General features: G+C 45.7%; 1 long non-coding RNA gene across 1 annotated transcript in view; it reads right to left on the bottom strand.

The window, feature by feature from the left end:
* LOC116699191 (uncharacterized) overlaps nucleotides 1-8,592 on the bottom strand; it is an 18,336-nt gene extending 9,744 nt beyond the window's left edge. Inside the window, exons 1-2 of the long non-coding RNA XR_004334390.1 lie at nucleotides 8,582-8,592; nucleotides 1,241-1,243 (exon numbers count right to left, since the gene is read on the bottom strand). This is a non-coding gene — a long non-coding RNA (uncharacterized LOC116699191). The remainder of the gene's footprint in view (nucleotides 1-1,240; nucleotides 1,244-8,581) is intronic.
* Nucleotides 8,593-10,985: the final 2,393 nt, after the last annotated feature.

Genomic DNA, 10,985 nt, shown 5'->3' with positions numbered 1-10,985 from the left:
ATATGGTTAACCTGGTCCTAACACTCTCCGGGTAATCCAGACAGCTAGCAGACTATCTGTCCAATCTGAGGACTATGGTACCTGGTCCTCAGGTCTCTGCGGGTACATCCAACAGCTAGCTAGACTATCTGTCCAATCTGAGGACTATGGGTACCTGGTCCTCAGGTCTCTGCAGGGTAAATCCAGACAGCTAGCTAGACTATCTGTCCAATCTGAGGACTATGGTTCTATTTCGTATAGGCTCCGCCCTCTAAGGGCTACGCTATTGGGGTTTATCCCTTCGCGCATGCGCAGTCGTGAAGATTTTCTTTCCCGCCCTAGCGTCCAGCTCGGGCCTCAACTACGTCCGCATTTACTGCATATATACAAGCGGACCCGTTGTTCACCCCACTTTTCTTTCAACTTCCAGTATGAGTCAGCTCAAGACCTTCCGCCGTGGCCCGTGTCTGCCCCTCCTGCCGGACCGGCTACATCCTTCCGCCGGACCTCCACCCCGTTGCGAGGCCTGCCGGGGTGCCGTTCACCCCGCCAGGCTCTCACCCGCCACGCCTCCTGCCAGTTTTGCGCCCGCCTGTCGTCTAAAGAGCTAACTCGACGGCGCGAAGCTTTTCTGGTTTGCCAGGCTGGCGGGGACGGAGACGGCAGCTGGCAGACAGACAGGAATCCGGCGGCACCTTGGAGCCGCTACGGACGGCGTTTTCACGAGCATGAGTCCGCTGACTCCGCTCTCTCTGACAGCGCCTCCATCACCGGTTTCCCCCCTCCCCTCTGGGAGGGTCCCCCTCCTCCCCTTTGGGGGATTGGGCCTCGAGACGGCGATTGATGCTTTCCCCGCGGGAGCTCTCTCCGTCTCCCGAACGGCCTGGGGCACCGCCCGAGCGGCCTTCCCCTTTGCCCCACCCGCTCCAGCCTCCACCGCTAAGGCTTCTCTTCGCCGACCTGCCGAGATCATAGAGGGGCGGAGCTTAGAGGCATACGCTCCCGGCGGACTGCCCCCCCCGCTCGCGCCTTTTGAGCGTGATGTTTTATGCCCAGGAGCCGCCCTCTTCACGGGCCCCACTCTGGCCGCCTTCGCGGACTTCGCGCCATTTGTGGAGAGGCTTTCTCCCAGCCGGGGAAACTGAAGGCTCCCGTCTCTCGCTATGCCCCGTTTACTCGGTTCAGGGCGATACGGACGCAGGTTTTCCTTCAGTCCCTCCCCTGAGGGGAGCCTGGCGTCCATTTTGCTTCCGAAAGCTACTTTCTTCGGCCACCGGAAGCCCACGCCTCCCTCTCCCCAGATCAAGTGTGCGCTCAAGTCACTGACCGGGCCCACCAATGTGCCCCCCAGGGGCTGGCGGCACAAAAACAACATCGCCTTACTGCCTCCGCCGCCTCCGCGCTGGCCACAACTCCCGGCGCCCTCCCCTCGAGCTTGCCACGGAGATTGGTAAGGCTATGACCGCCATCTACCTGGTCCTCAGGTCTCTGCAGGGTAAATCCAGACAGCTAGCTAGACTATCTGTGCTATCAGAGTTTTCTGTTGACAACTAAAACTACTTCTCTCTCCACAGAGCTGTGGAGGAAGGTCTCAAAATGAGAGACTGTGTGTAATAACTAACAGAGTGAAAAACAAACATGTAACTAAATATATTTTTTAACCAAGTAGCGCAATTACAATTACTGACATTAAAATTAGTTTGTTAATTGTGTTTTTTTGTGAAAAATGAACACTTGCAGACAAGAAGAAAAAAAGTGCTACTTCAGGGCTTTCTGATCTACTGTTGCAGGACCTTATGGTGGCACAATGACACCCCAATCCAACAATGAGCATTGAACCACAGCAGGGCCGAATCTTGCTCCTTATGATGTCATAAGAGGCAAGGTCACCTCCCTCCCTACCTCCTTTCTCTGCTTTACCCGCCCAGAGAATTTGGCCGATATCAGAGCGACATCATGGCTTTCAAACGAGCAAAGTGGCAGTTTGTCAAGGCCAACCCCCCACCAATTACACCCCCCTCACCTCACCACCCCCCCCCCCTCCTCTCAAAAGCTACAGACTCAGAAACTGAAAATACTAAGGAAGCTCATAGTGGGACTGAATCTTGGCTGGAATTCTGGACCAAGGCTGAATTCTGGGAAAGAGACTTCAGATAAAGTATTAGGGACCACTAAGGTCTATATAAAAGAGACTTCAGATACAGTTAGGGGACCACTAAGGTCTATATAAAGAGACTTCAGATACAGTATTAGAGGACCACTAAGGTCTATATAAAAGAGACTTCAGATACATTATTAGGGACCACTAAGGTCTATATAAAGAGAATTCAGATACAGTATTAGGGGACCACTAAGGTCTATAAAAGAGACTTCAGATACAGTATTAGGGGCCACTAAGGTTTATATAAAGAGAATTTAGATACAGTATTGGGGACCACTAAGGTCTATATAAAAGAACTTCAGATACAGTATTAGGGGACCACTAAGGTCTATATAAAAGAGACTTCAGATACAGTATTAGGGGACCACTAAGGTCTATATAAAAGATACTTTAGATACAGTATTAGGGACCACTAAGGTATATATAGAAGCACCATGGCATGGTACCTTTAACTACATTTAACTGATACCACTTACTAAATAATAACTTTGCGTTACTTGACTTAAAGAATCTCAGTTCATCTTGTAACCCAGCAGACTAAAACATGGCAACTTCACTGTCAGTAAGCAGCACTTCTAAAGGATGAAGGTATTTGTCTTGGTGCAGACCTCTATTGATTACTGACGCATACATACACACTCAGAGGAGACGTGCACTCCCTCTGAATCTCCATTTTGCTAAATTCCCCTGCGCTAAAAATTCCACAAGTCAGGGAGTGAATGAATGCATCCCTATATGTCACCCCCCTCCCTTTCCTGTCTCTGTTCCTTTTCCTGTGTGTGACTTCTGCATCTCTTAACGCCATCAAATCTCCTCTTGAACCCAAGAAACTACCATTTTTTATGTAGGTGCACTCTCGGACGCACCCGGCAGATTTATGTGAGGAATCCAGTGGGCTGTTTGATTCAGGAAGCTAAGGAGGATCAGCGGGGGAACTAGAGGCTAACATACACACATACAGAGCTGTGTACACACATGGATGTAACACATAGCACGCATATTCACACGTACAGGAAACACTAAACCGCAAATACCTACACGACACATATGTATTTACACACACACACACACACGCAAACATGTGGAGGAAAGCCGTGTACACAAGACGAGCATTCACGCATACAGGAAACACTCCACCACAAATGGCTGGACACACACACACACACACACGGTCAGAGCTTATAAGACCTGATGAAGACACGTGTTCAGCAGTCCAACTCCGGTATCACTTCCTTCCTGAGGTTCACCGCAAACATTGGGCAAAGGCCTGCTGGCTCATTCACTGCCAGGCAGGGTTGCTGTAAGGGTTGCCAGGTCAGTGGGAGGTAATGGGCTGATGATCTATGTGGCGTATGATGGCGAGGAAAGACACACACACACGCAAACACATCTTCAGACACACACATGAAGATTAAGATAACTCTGACAAATGCACAGAGACAGGACATGCTCGTAGAAGACATAACCTGCTGTCACATGACACCGAAACATGCAAAGTTACCTCCCATGCACATGTACGCACATACACACACACACACACACACACACTTATACACACACACACACTTATACACATAGACACACGTAGAGGGGAAAGCCCAGAAAAGGAGGCTAAAGAGATTAGTTCATCATCCCTGGCGCTGACAGATCCTGCTGATGTGTGACCACAAAGCAAACAACCATCAATCTCTTCTCCGCAGGAGAAGCAGGACGAAGGAGAGGACGGTTAAATGTTTTGCTTGTGAGGGTCCAAACACTCAAGATTATTTAGCTTGACTTAAAGTGAGTACACGCAACCTACTGTGGTAAGGCCTGAGTGGGCTTATTCATCAGAACAAATGGCAGCTGTGTATTTTACTGTGAGTCGACAGTGAGAGAGGAAGTTCTGCTGTGCGTACTATAACTGTGGAATGTGTGCGTGTGTGTGTGTGCGTGTTTGTCTACTATGTCTACTAGACTATGAGATCAGATGTAGAGTTTATGCCGGCCTTTCACTTCGGTGAAGGCGTGTGTTTGTATTTAATTAAGGAGGTTTGGGAAATCCTGGCCGTCAGTAAACTGCACACAGCCCACTGATGTGTACCAACCCGGGCGCCCGGGGGTACTTAAATGAGTATAATGAGTATAAATAAGATATCAATAAAGTATAACTATAAAACATGATGTCTCCCTTGCCTTTTACTTGTACCCTGTAGATTTGAAAACCTGCAAGTTAGATCAGTAAAGTAAAAATAATTTTTAAAATATTTTTGTACTCTTTCCACCTCTGGATATTAGCATCACACAGCATAAAATGACCCATCTCTTTCTTTTACATTGTATACATTTTATTTCAAGAAACTCTCTCCCCTCAGTGTGTATCTTATGATGTTGACGTGAAAAGCGGGGGTGTCACCTGTCACCTGACCCATGGACCGGATATCAACACATACCCAGCAGGGGCTTTCAGAGTGTGTTGGCATCTCTGTTATCCTTTTTGACGTCTTTGGACTGTAACCATAGATGAGTACTGAAGCAGTTTACAGCTAAGTGTGATGCAGTCAGAGTGAGGATCAACACCTCCATGTTTTGATGGAGGATGATGAGAAAATTATTTGAGTGAGATGGGAGCAGCTTCATAATTCTAAGGATCTTATTCAATGGTAAAACTGAGACTGACCACAGGTGTGGGGTATTATCTGTAAATATGTAGCTTTGTATGAGATCATGGTGGTAAAGTTATGGAGAGAAATTGATATTCTAATCTATACATGGCTGTTTTTGCATGTTCCATATGTCAGCATGCGCCTGGATTCCTGCATGTGTTGCTCAGTGTGTGTTCGGTCACAGCAACAGACGGCCTAATATTACGAGAACAGACTGAGAGGAAGGAGTAGCCCCCCAACACGTCCGCGTGGTGAAAGCACCTCTTCAGCACACGGCAGCTGTTCACATTTCCTGTGTATTAAATGTCGCACGGTGGCTATCTCTCATTTGCTGAGTGCATTATTAACAGATGGACATCCCAGCTCTGTGTTAATATTGGGAAATGGGAGAAATGTGGACACACACATACACACACCACATCCCTGGAGCAGCTGCTGCTGCTCAAGAAATGTGTGTGCAGATATTTGTTGCTCAGTGTACACTGATTGTGTGTGTGTGTGTCAGAGAGAGAGAGAGAGAGAGAGAGAGAGAGAGAGAAAGAGAGAGAGCAGGGCTGCTTGTGTGGGCCATCTATGTGGCAGAAGAATTCCCCTTTAACCTTATCCCGGCATCATTGATTCACTTGGAGTGATTTGATTAGCAGTAAATGCATGACTGTCAGCACTGTACGTCCAGCTGTAAGGAGGCAGTAAGATGACACTGTTGTGCTGTCATATTGAATTACACCAAGATAAAGGGCTGTTTCACCAGTTTATAACAAATGACTAAAAGTCTTGCATTGCCAGACCTTCTTCCACAGCACTGCAGAGGAAAGTCCATAGTCCTCAGATTGGATAGTCTATCTAGCTCTCTGGATTTACCCTGCAGAGATCTGAGGACCAGGTAACCATAGTCCTCAGATTGGACAGATAGTCTATCTAGCTGTTTGGATTTACCCTGCCGAGATCCGAGGACCAGGTAACCATAGTCTCCGATTGGACAGATAGTCTAGCTAGCTGTCTGGATTTACCCTGCAGAGATCTGAGGACCGGTAACATAGTCAGATTTGACAGATAGTCTAGCTAGCTGTCGGACTTACCCTGCAGAGACCTGAGGACCAGGTAACCATAGTCCTCAGATTGGACAGATAGTCTAGCTAGCTGTCTGGATTTACCCTGCAGAGATCTGTGGACCAGGTAACCATAGTCCTAGATTGGACAGATAGTTCTAGCTAGCTGTTGGATTACCCTGCAGAGATCTGTGGACAGGTACCATAGTCCTCAGATGGACAGATAGTCTAGCTAGCGGTTTGGATTTACCCTGCAGAGATCTGAGGACCAGGTACCATAGTCCTCAGATTGGACAGATAGTCTAGCTAGCTGTTTGGATTTACCCTGCAGAGATCTGAGGACCAGGTAACCATAGTCCTCAGAAATCCACCAGAGGTTAAAGTTACAACACAAAGGTAACAGAAACGTAATGGACGTCTGGCCAAAAAGAAGGACATTTGGGGAATTTCTGGCAGCACCTAAGCAATCCCAAAAGTGGAACTTTGTGGATGTAGACCGAATGACTAATAGAATAAAATAGTGCCTGAAAATGCAGTTGCAGGAGCTGCGCCTCCAACATCATAAGAGATTGCTTTCACCCAGCCCACGACCTGTTTAACCCCCCCCAGCAAGAAGCTGCGCAGCCTTAATGCTAGGACCACGAGGCTAAAGATCAGCTTCTACCCAGAGGCAGTGAGGCTTTTGACCTGTCTGGTGTGTGCTGCTGCCATCCCTTTTACCTAAAAAACTCTATGCATTTAATTTAATTTTACCAAATGGGCCTCTGATTTACTTGATAGACCACTGATGCAAGAAGACATAGCATACTTATCCACACTGACAGGTGATCTGTAGCAAGTACAGAACAGCAGTGAGCACTTTGCAATACATTGCTATTGGAGACAAAATTTAAAAAGATGATTTTGAAGAATCCCCATACCCATTTCATGAAGTAAAAGAAACAGACTCGACAACAATGACTTCTTCTTGCTAACTGAAGGAAAATTAACTTCCATTGTTTCTGGTTCATGCCTGATCACCAGCGCTGGAACCTGGCTGCGTACGGCCAAGCTTTCTGTCTGGCTTTAAGGTCACAGCCGAGTCTATCTCAGTTTGCCCCAAGCAGAGGCACATAACACAGTGTCACTTATTGTTCAACACAGATCTCAGTCCAACACATTCCATAGTTAGAAAGGTTAACAGTTAAATTATCAAAGGACAATACTATGTATGATTTGACAAACCAAACTATGTAACCTACATGTGCATGACCAAATGCTTAGCTGTGAAATCAGGTGTTGTTATTTGTAGTAAATCAAAAGGAAAAAACTGGTCTGGCACTTTAATAACATTAATTGTATACTGTTTGACTGAGGTCTGAAGGAAATGAAGAACCTGTTGTGGAAACTGTGGATGTTGCAGTTATTGAAAGTACTGTATATCCATGTAATCCCCTGCATCCGTCCTCTGGCTTCCTCAAGCAGCGTTCAGTCACTGGCAAAGGATGACTCATTTCACCCTCTTCATTCCTATGTACCTTCCCTTACCCATTTGTCACCTGGGTATGTAAACACACCCAAGCACTTCCTCCATGTTGCCCTGCCATTCCTAAAGGAGGTACTCATTGAGGAGGACATAAAACAGGCTACTTGCTGTGTATCTTTAGCAACTTATGATGGGCAGGAACAACACCAAGTCCAGGTTCATCCGTAGATGCATTTCTTATCTCAGCCAACCATCAAAAGTCCAGGACGGTGGAACATTACACTTAGAGCAACACTTTCCTCTTCCTCCTTTAAAGCAAAGGAAGCTGAGGAGTGTGAGGGAAAAGAGTGTTTCATAAAAGCTTTTTCAGGCCATTCACTTATAAAGGTTGTTTGGTAGAACCATTAATAACAGCAAGTTCACGTCAGACTAAACAGTCCAAATTTACAACCTGTAACAATAGTGTCTCAGGGGAGCTTCAGAGAGCTCCACTGTCTGCTGGGTAGGGCTGTTAGTAAGTAAAGAAACTGAAGTCCAAAGTTGAATATTTCCTTAAACAAAATGTTTTTTAAATGTGGCTGTCACTCCCTGATGTAAGTCAAGTGCATATTTGGGTTGAGCATGCTCAGATTTAAACGGTTTACGGCAAAACATGTCATACTCAAATTAGTGAAATTCATGAAATAATAAACTTTTCTCAATACAAACAATAACAGAAAATGGAAGTCATTTAAAAAACGTTTTAGCTAGCTATGATTGTTTGATTGCTAACGTTAGCTCCAAACACCATTTGTTGTATGCGATGCTAACTTGTAGCCAGCGGTGAACCGACTTGGTTAAGTAGGTCCATTACATTACTGGGTCGACATTACAGAAGCCTCTCGTTAGCATCTTGTGTGCTAGCTACTTGTCACAAAGTGACACATGCACAACTCAAATCTGCACTCGACTCACATCGGGGAGTTTACACTCGTTCGGCTCAGTGAAACATTAATGTAATTGGTTGGACCGAGCTAATGTACAGAAGTAGACGGAATGACGTTGTCTTTGTTTCGTCACAGAATGATTTGCGGCAGGTAGACGATGTTACAGTAACACATTCTGATGGGTCACAGATATATTTCGTAACACCGGAAAAGCTTGTGTTTGAGTACCCAGCCAGGTCCACGGTAGCAGAGATTTCTTTACATAGTCCTGATTGTATTCTAAAGTTCCGCTGTAGTTGTGGCTGATCCTGGGGCATGGCCATCACAGGAAAGAAGGGAAACCAACCAAGAACAACTAAAAGCTAAACTGGAAAGAGAAAGACAACGTGTCACACTCGGTTGGGCTTTCAACAGATGGAGACAATTTAAACGATTTAAAACCATCCCTGAACGTCTATTTCATTCGTAAAATAATGTTTTAGAGCTGGATGTGGTTGTGCGTAAGTAGCCAACATTAAATTATGCCCCTCTTCCATTTTTCCTCTTCCTTGTAGTCCATGCTTGTGTTGGCCTACTATTTTATTTTCCCTTGTCTGGCTGTACTTTTGTAACACGTCCTTGGGTTTCACATAATCTTAATCTAGGTTATTACTATGTTGGTTGCTAGAACAACTTGTTTAAGGGGAACTCTGTAGTTTTTAGCTTAGTTTACCTTAATCCATTAGCGTAGGAGTCACTGGAATGGTTGGATGACTTTTTTTGTCATCCCCCTAGTGCCTGTGAGCGGAAAAAAAAAACCTTGATACTTTGGGTCGGCGAGCGAACCGCCTCAGCATCAGGAAGTATCGGGGGATGTCAGGTCCCGCCATGAAAACAACCGCTTAACGGCACTGAACACATACACCCCCCATTCAGGAACCGGCTAACAAAGTAGCAATGGAGTTTTTTACACTATCGCCATGGCTGAGCCGGCAAAAAAGAAGCAGAAAGCTCGGAAAGCGTTGTCCGGCTCTGACTGCCACATCTCTTTGCCATATGTTACTAAGTGTGGATCATTTGGGAGCGTTGATTGTCATACTGCCCCTACACGCCAAATCAGTTATATAACCAGATGAGTGCAGGATGTTATCACTCGCTGCCATCTCCATAAACAGTCTATTCAGGAGACCTAATACGTCTCATGGCCTGTTGGCACGGCGACAGCGGTGCCAGGGTAATAATTAACTGAATGAAGGCCTGGGCCGATGCTGGCAGGGTTGTGGTTTGACCGTCCAGAGTCCAGTGCCAGCGGTCCTCTTGCTGCCCTGACAGGCTGCCAAATCCAAACCTCCTTCAACAAATGCAGCGTGACGCCGGGATCCATCTCTCTGAGTGTGGTGGCGCCGCCGGGGACCTACTCAGCCGGGCCTGTCTCTGTCCGCTGTCCATTGTCAGCTGGACACTTAACAAGCAGCATGTCAGGGCCAAGAACAGCAACACATGTCAGGAAGAGGAATTCATTGTGTCTGTGTTAGTTATATGGGAGGATTCCTGCACATAAACATTTATTTCTTTTAAAATGAATGTTCAATTTTAGTTAAAATCATACAAAAGGTGTAGCATACAGTGGCATTGCATTACAAAGTGTTACAATGTTATTCATTGAATATCAATAAAAACATCCCATGAAAAAGCATTAACCGAGAATGGATTGCTTGTGTAGAGAGAGGCAGATTTTTCTTATCCTCCTGTGCCATAGAACTCCATTGTGTTACTATTATCATGTTCCGTCTTTGCCATCAGCACTAGTTTTATGTGTCACTCATACACCATCCTACTGCTGTAAATACTCACTAGTGCACAAAATGTGTCACAACACTGCTAAAAAGTAGTCCCCAATAGCAGATATGGTGATGTGGCTTAACTTGAGATAATGGGATGGACTTAACATGTGAATCAAGGTGCAGCTGGGAATCTACAGTCTAAATCTTGGCAGAAGACTGAACACAGTTCCTTATGTTGTTATTCCTCATGTGAATTAATACACAGAAATTGCATACAAATGGGATTGCTGCCCCATTGTAAAATATCCCACCAAACAAGGCACGGAGATAGCACAGTTTACCAAAGCAGATGGTTTTATCATTTCGGTTCCCACTGTACAGAGCAGATTAAATCCCTGCACATTCAAACTGGTCATGTACTGTACAGGACAGGTGATGTGGGCTGTAATTACAGGTTTTAGCGACACTAAGGGGCGTAGTCTTGCCGCGGGGCTAAATGGATAACTGATTGCTCTGGAACAAGGTGATTAATGAACAATTGGGTGTTTACAGTTCACCTGATCTCCAGCTGTCACTGAAGGAGGACCTGCCATGATGGAGACATAACAGACAGGTGTTTGTTCCTCTGCACCTGTCCTTGCTTTCCTTCATGTGTCATTAAGGGGAGACCGGGGATAGTTCTAACACGGGTCAGTACCAGGGAATGTCGCAACACGTGTCAATTGTAACACGGGGCAGTTGTAACATGGGTCAGTTGTAACACGGGCCAGAAGTAACACGGATCAGTTGTAACACAGGTCAGAAGTAACATGTGGAATAACCTGTTTCACTCTTAACATGTTCTGCACCTTTTAGAAAGAAAAAAACTCATATTTAGTTAGGAGTTTAGGCGTTTAATAACAAAATGTATTTTTGGGATAGCAATGCCAGCTTTGTAGTAAAACTCAACTAAAGTCATGTTGTGTATCATGTTAAAATTCACGTTGTACTGTATAAA

The sequence above is a fragment of the Etheostoma spectabile genome, chromosome 12, assembly GCF_008692095.1.
Source record: "Etheostoma spectabile isolate EspeVRDwgs_2016 chromosome 12, UIUC_Espe_1.0, whole genome shotgun sequence".
In the NCBI taxonomy this organism is placed as follows: domain Eukaryota; kingdom Metazoa; phylum Chordata; class Actinopteri; order Perciformes; family Percidae; genus Etheostoma; species Etheostoma spectabile.
This window is presented reverse-complemented; position numbering and strand designations above follow the sequence as displayed.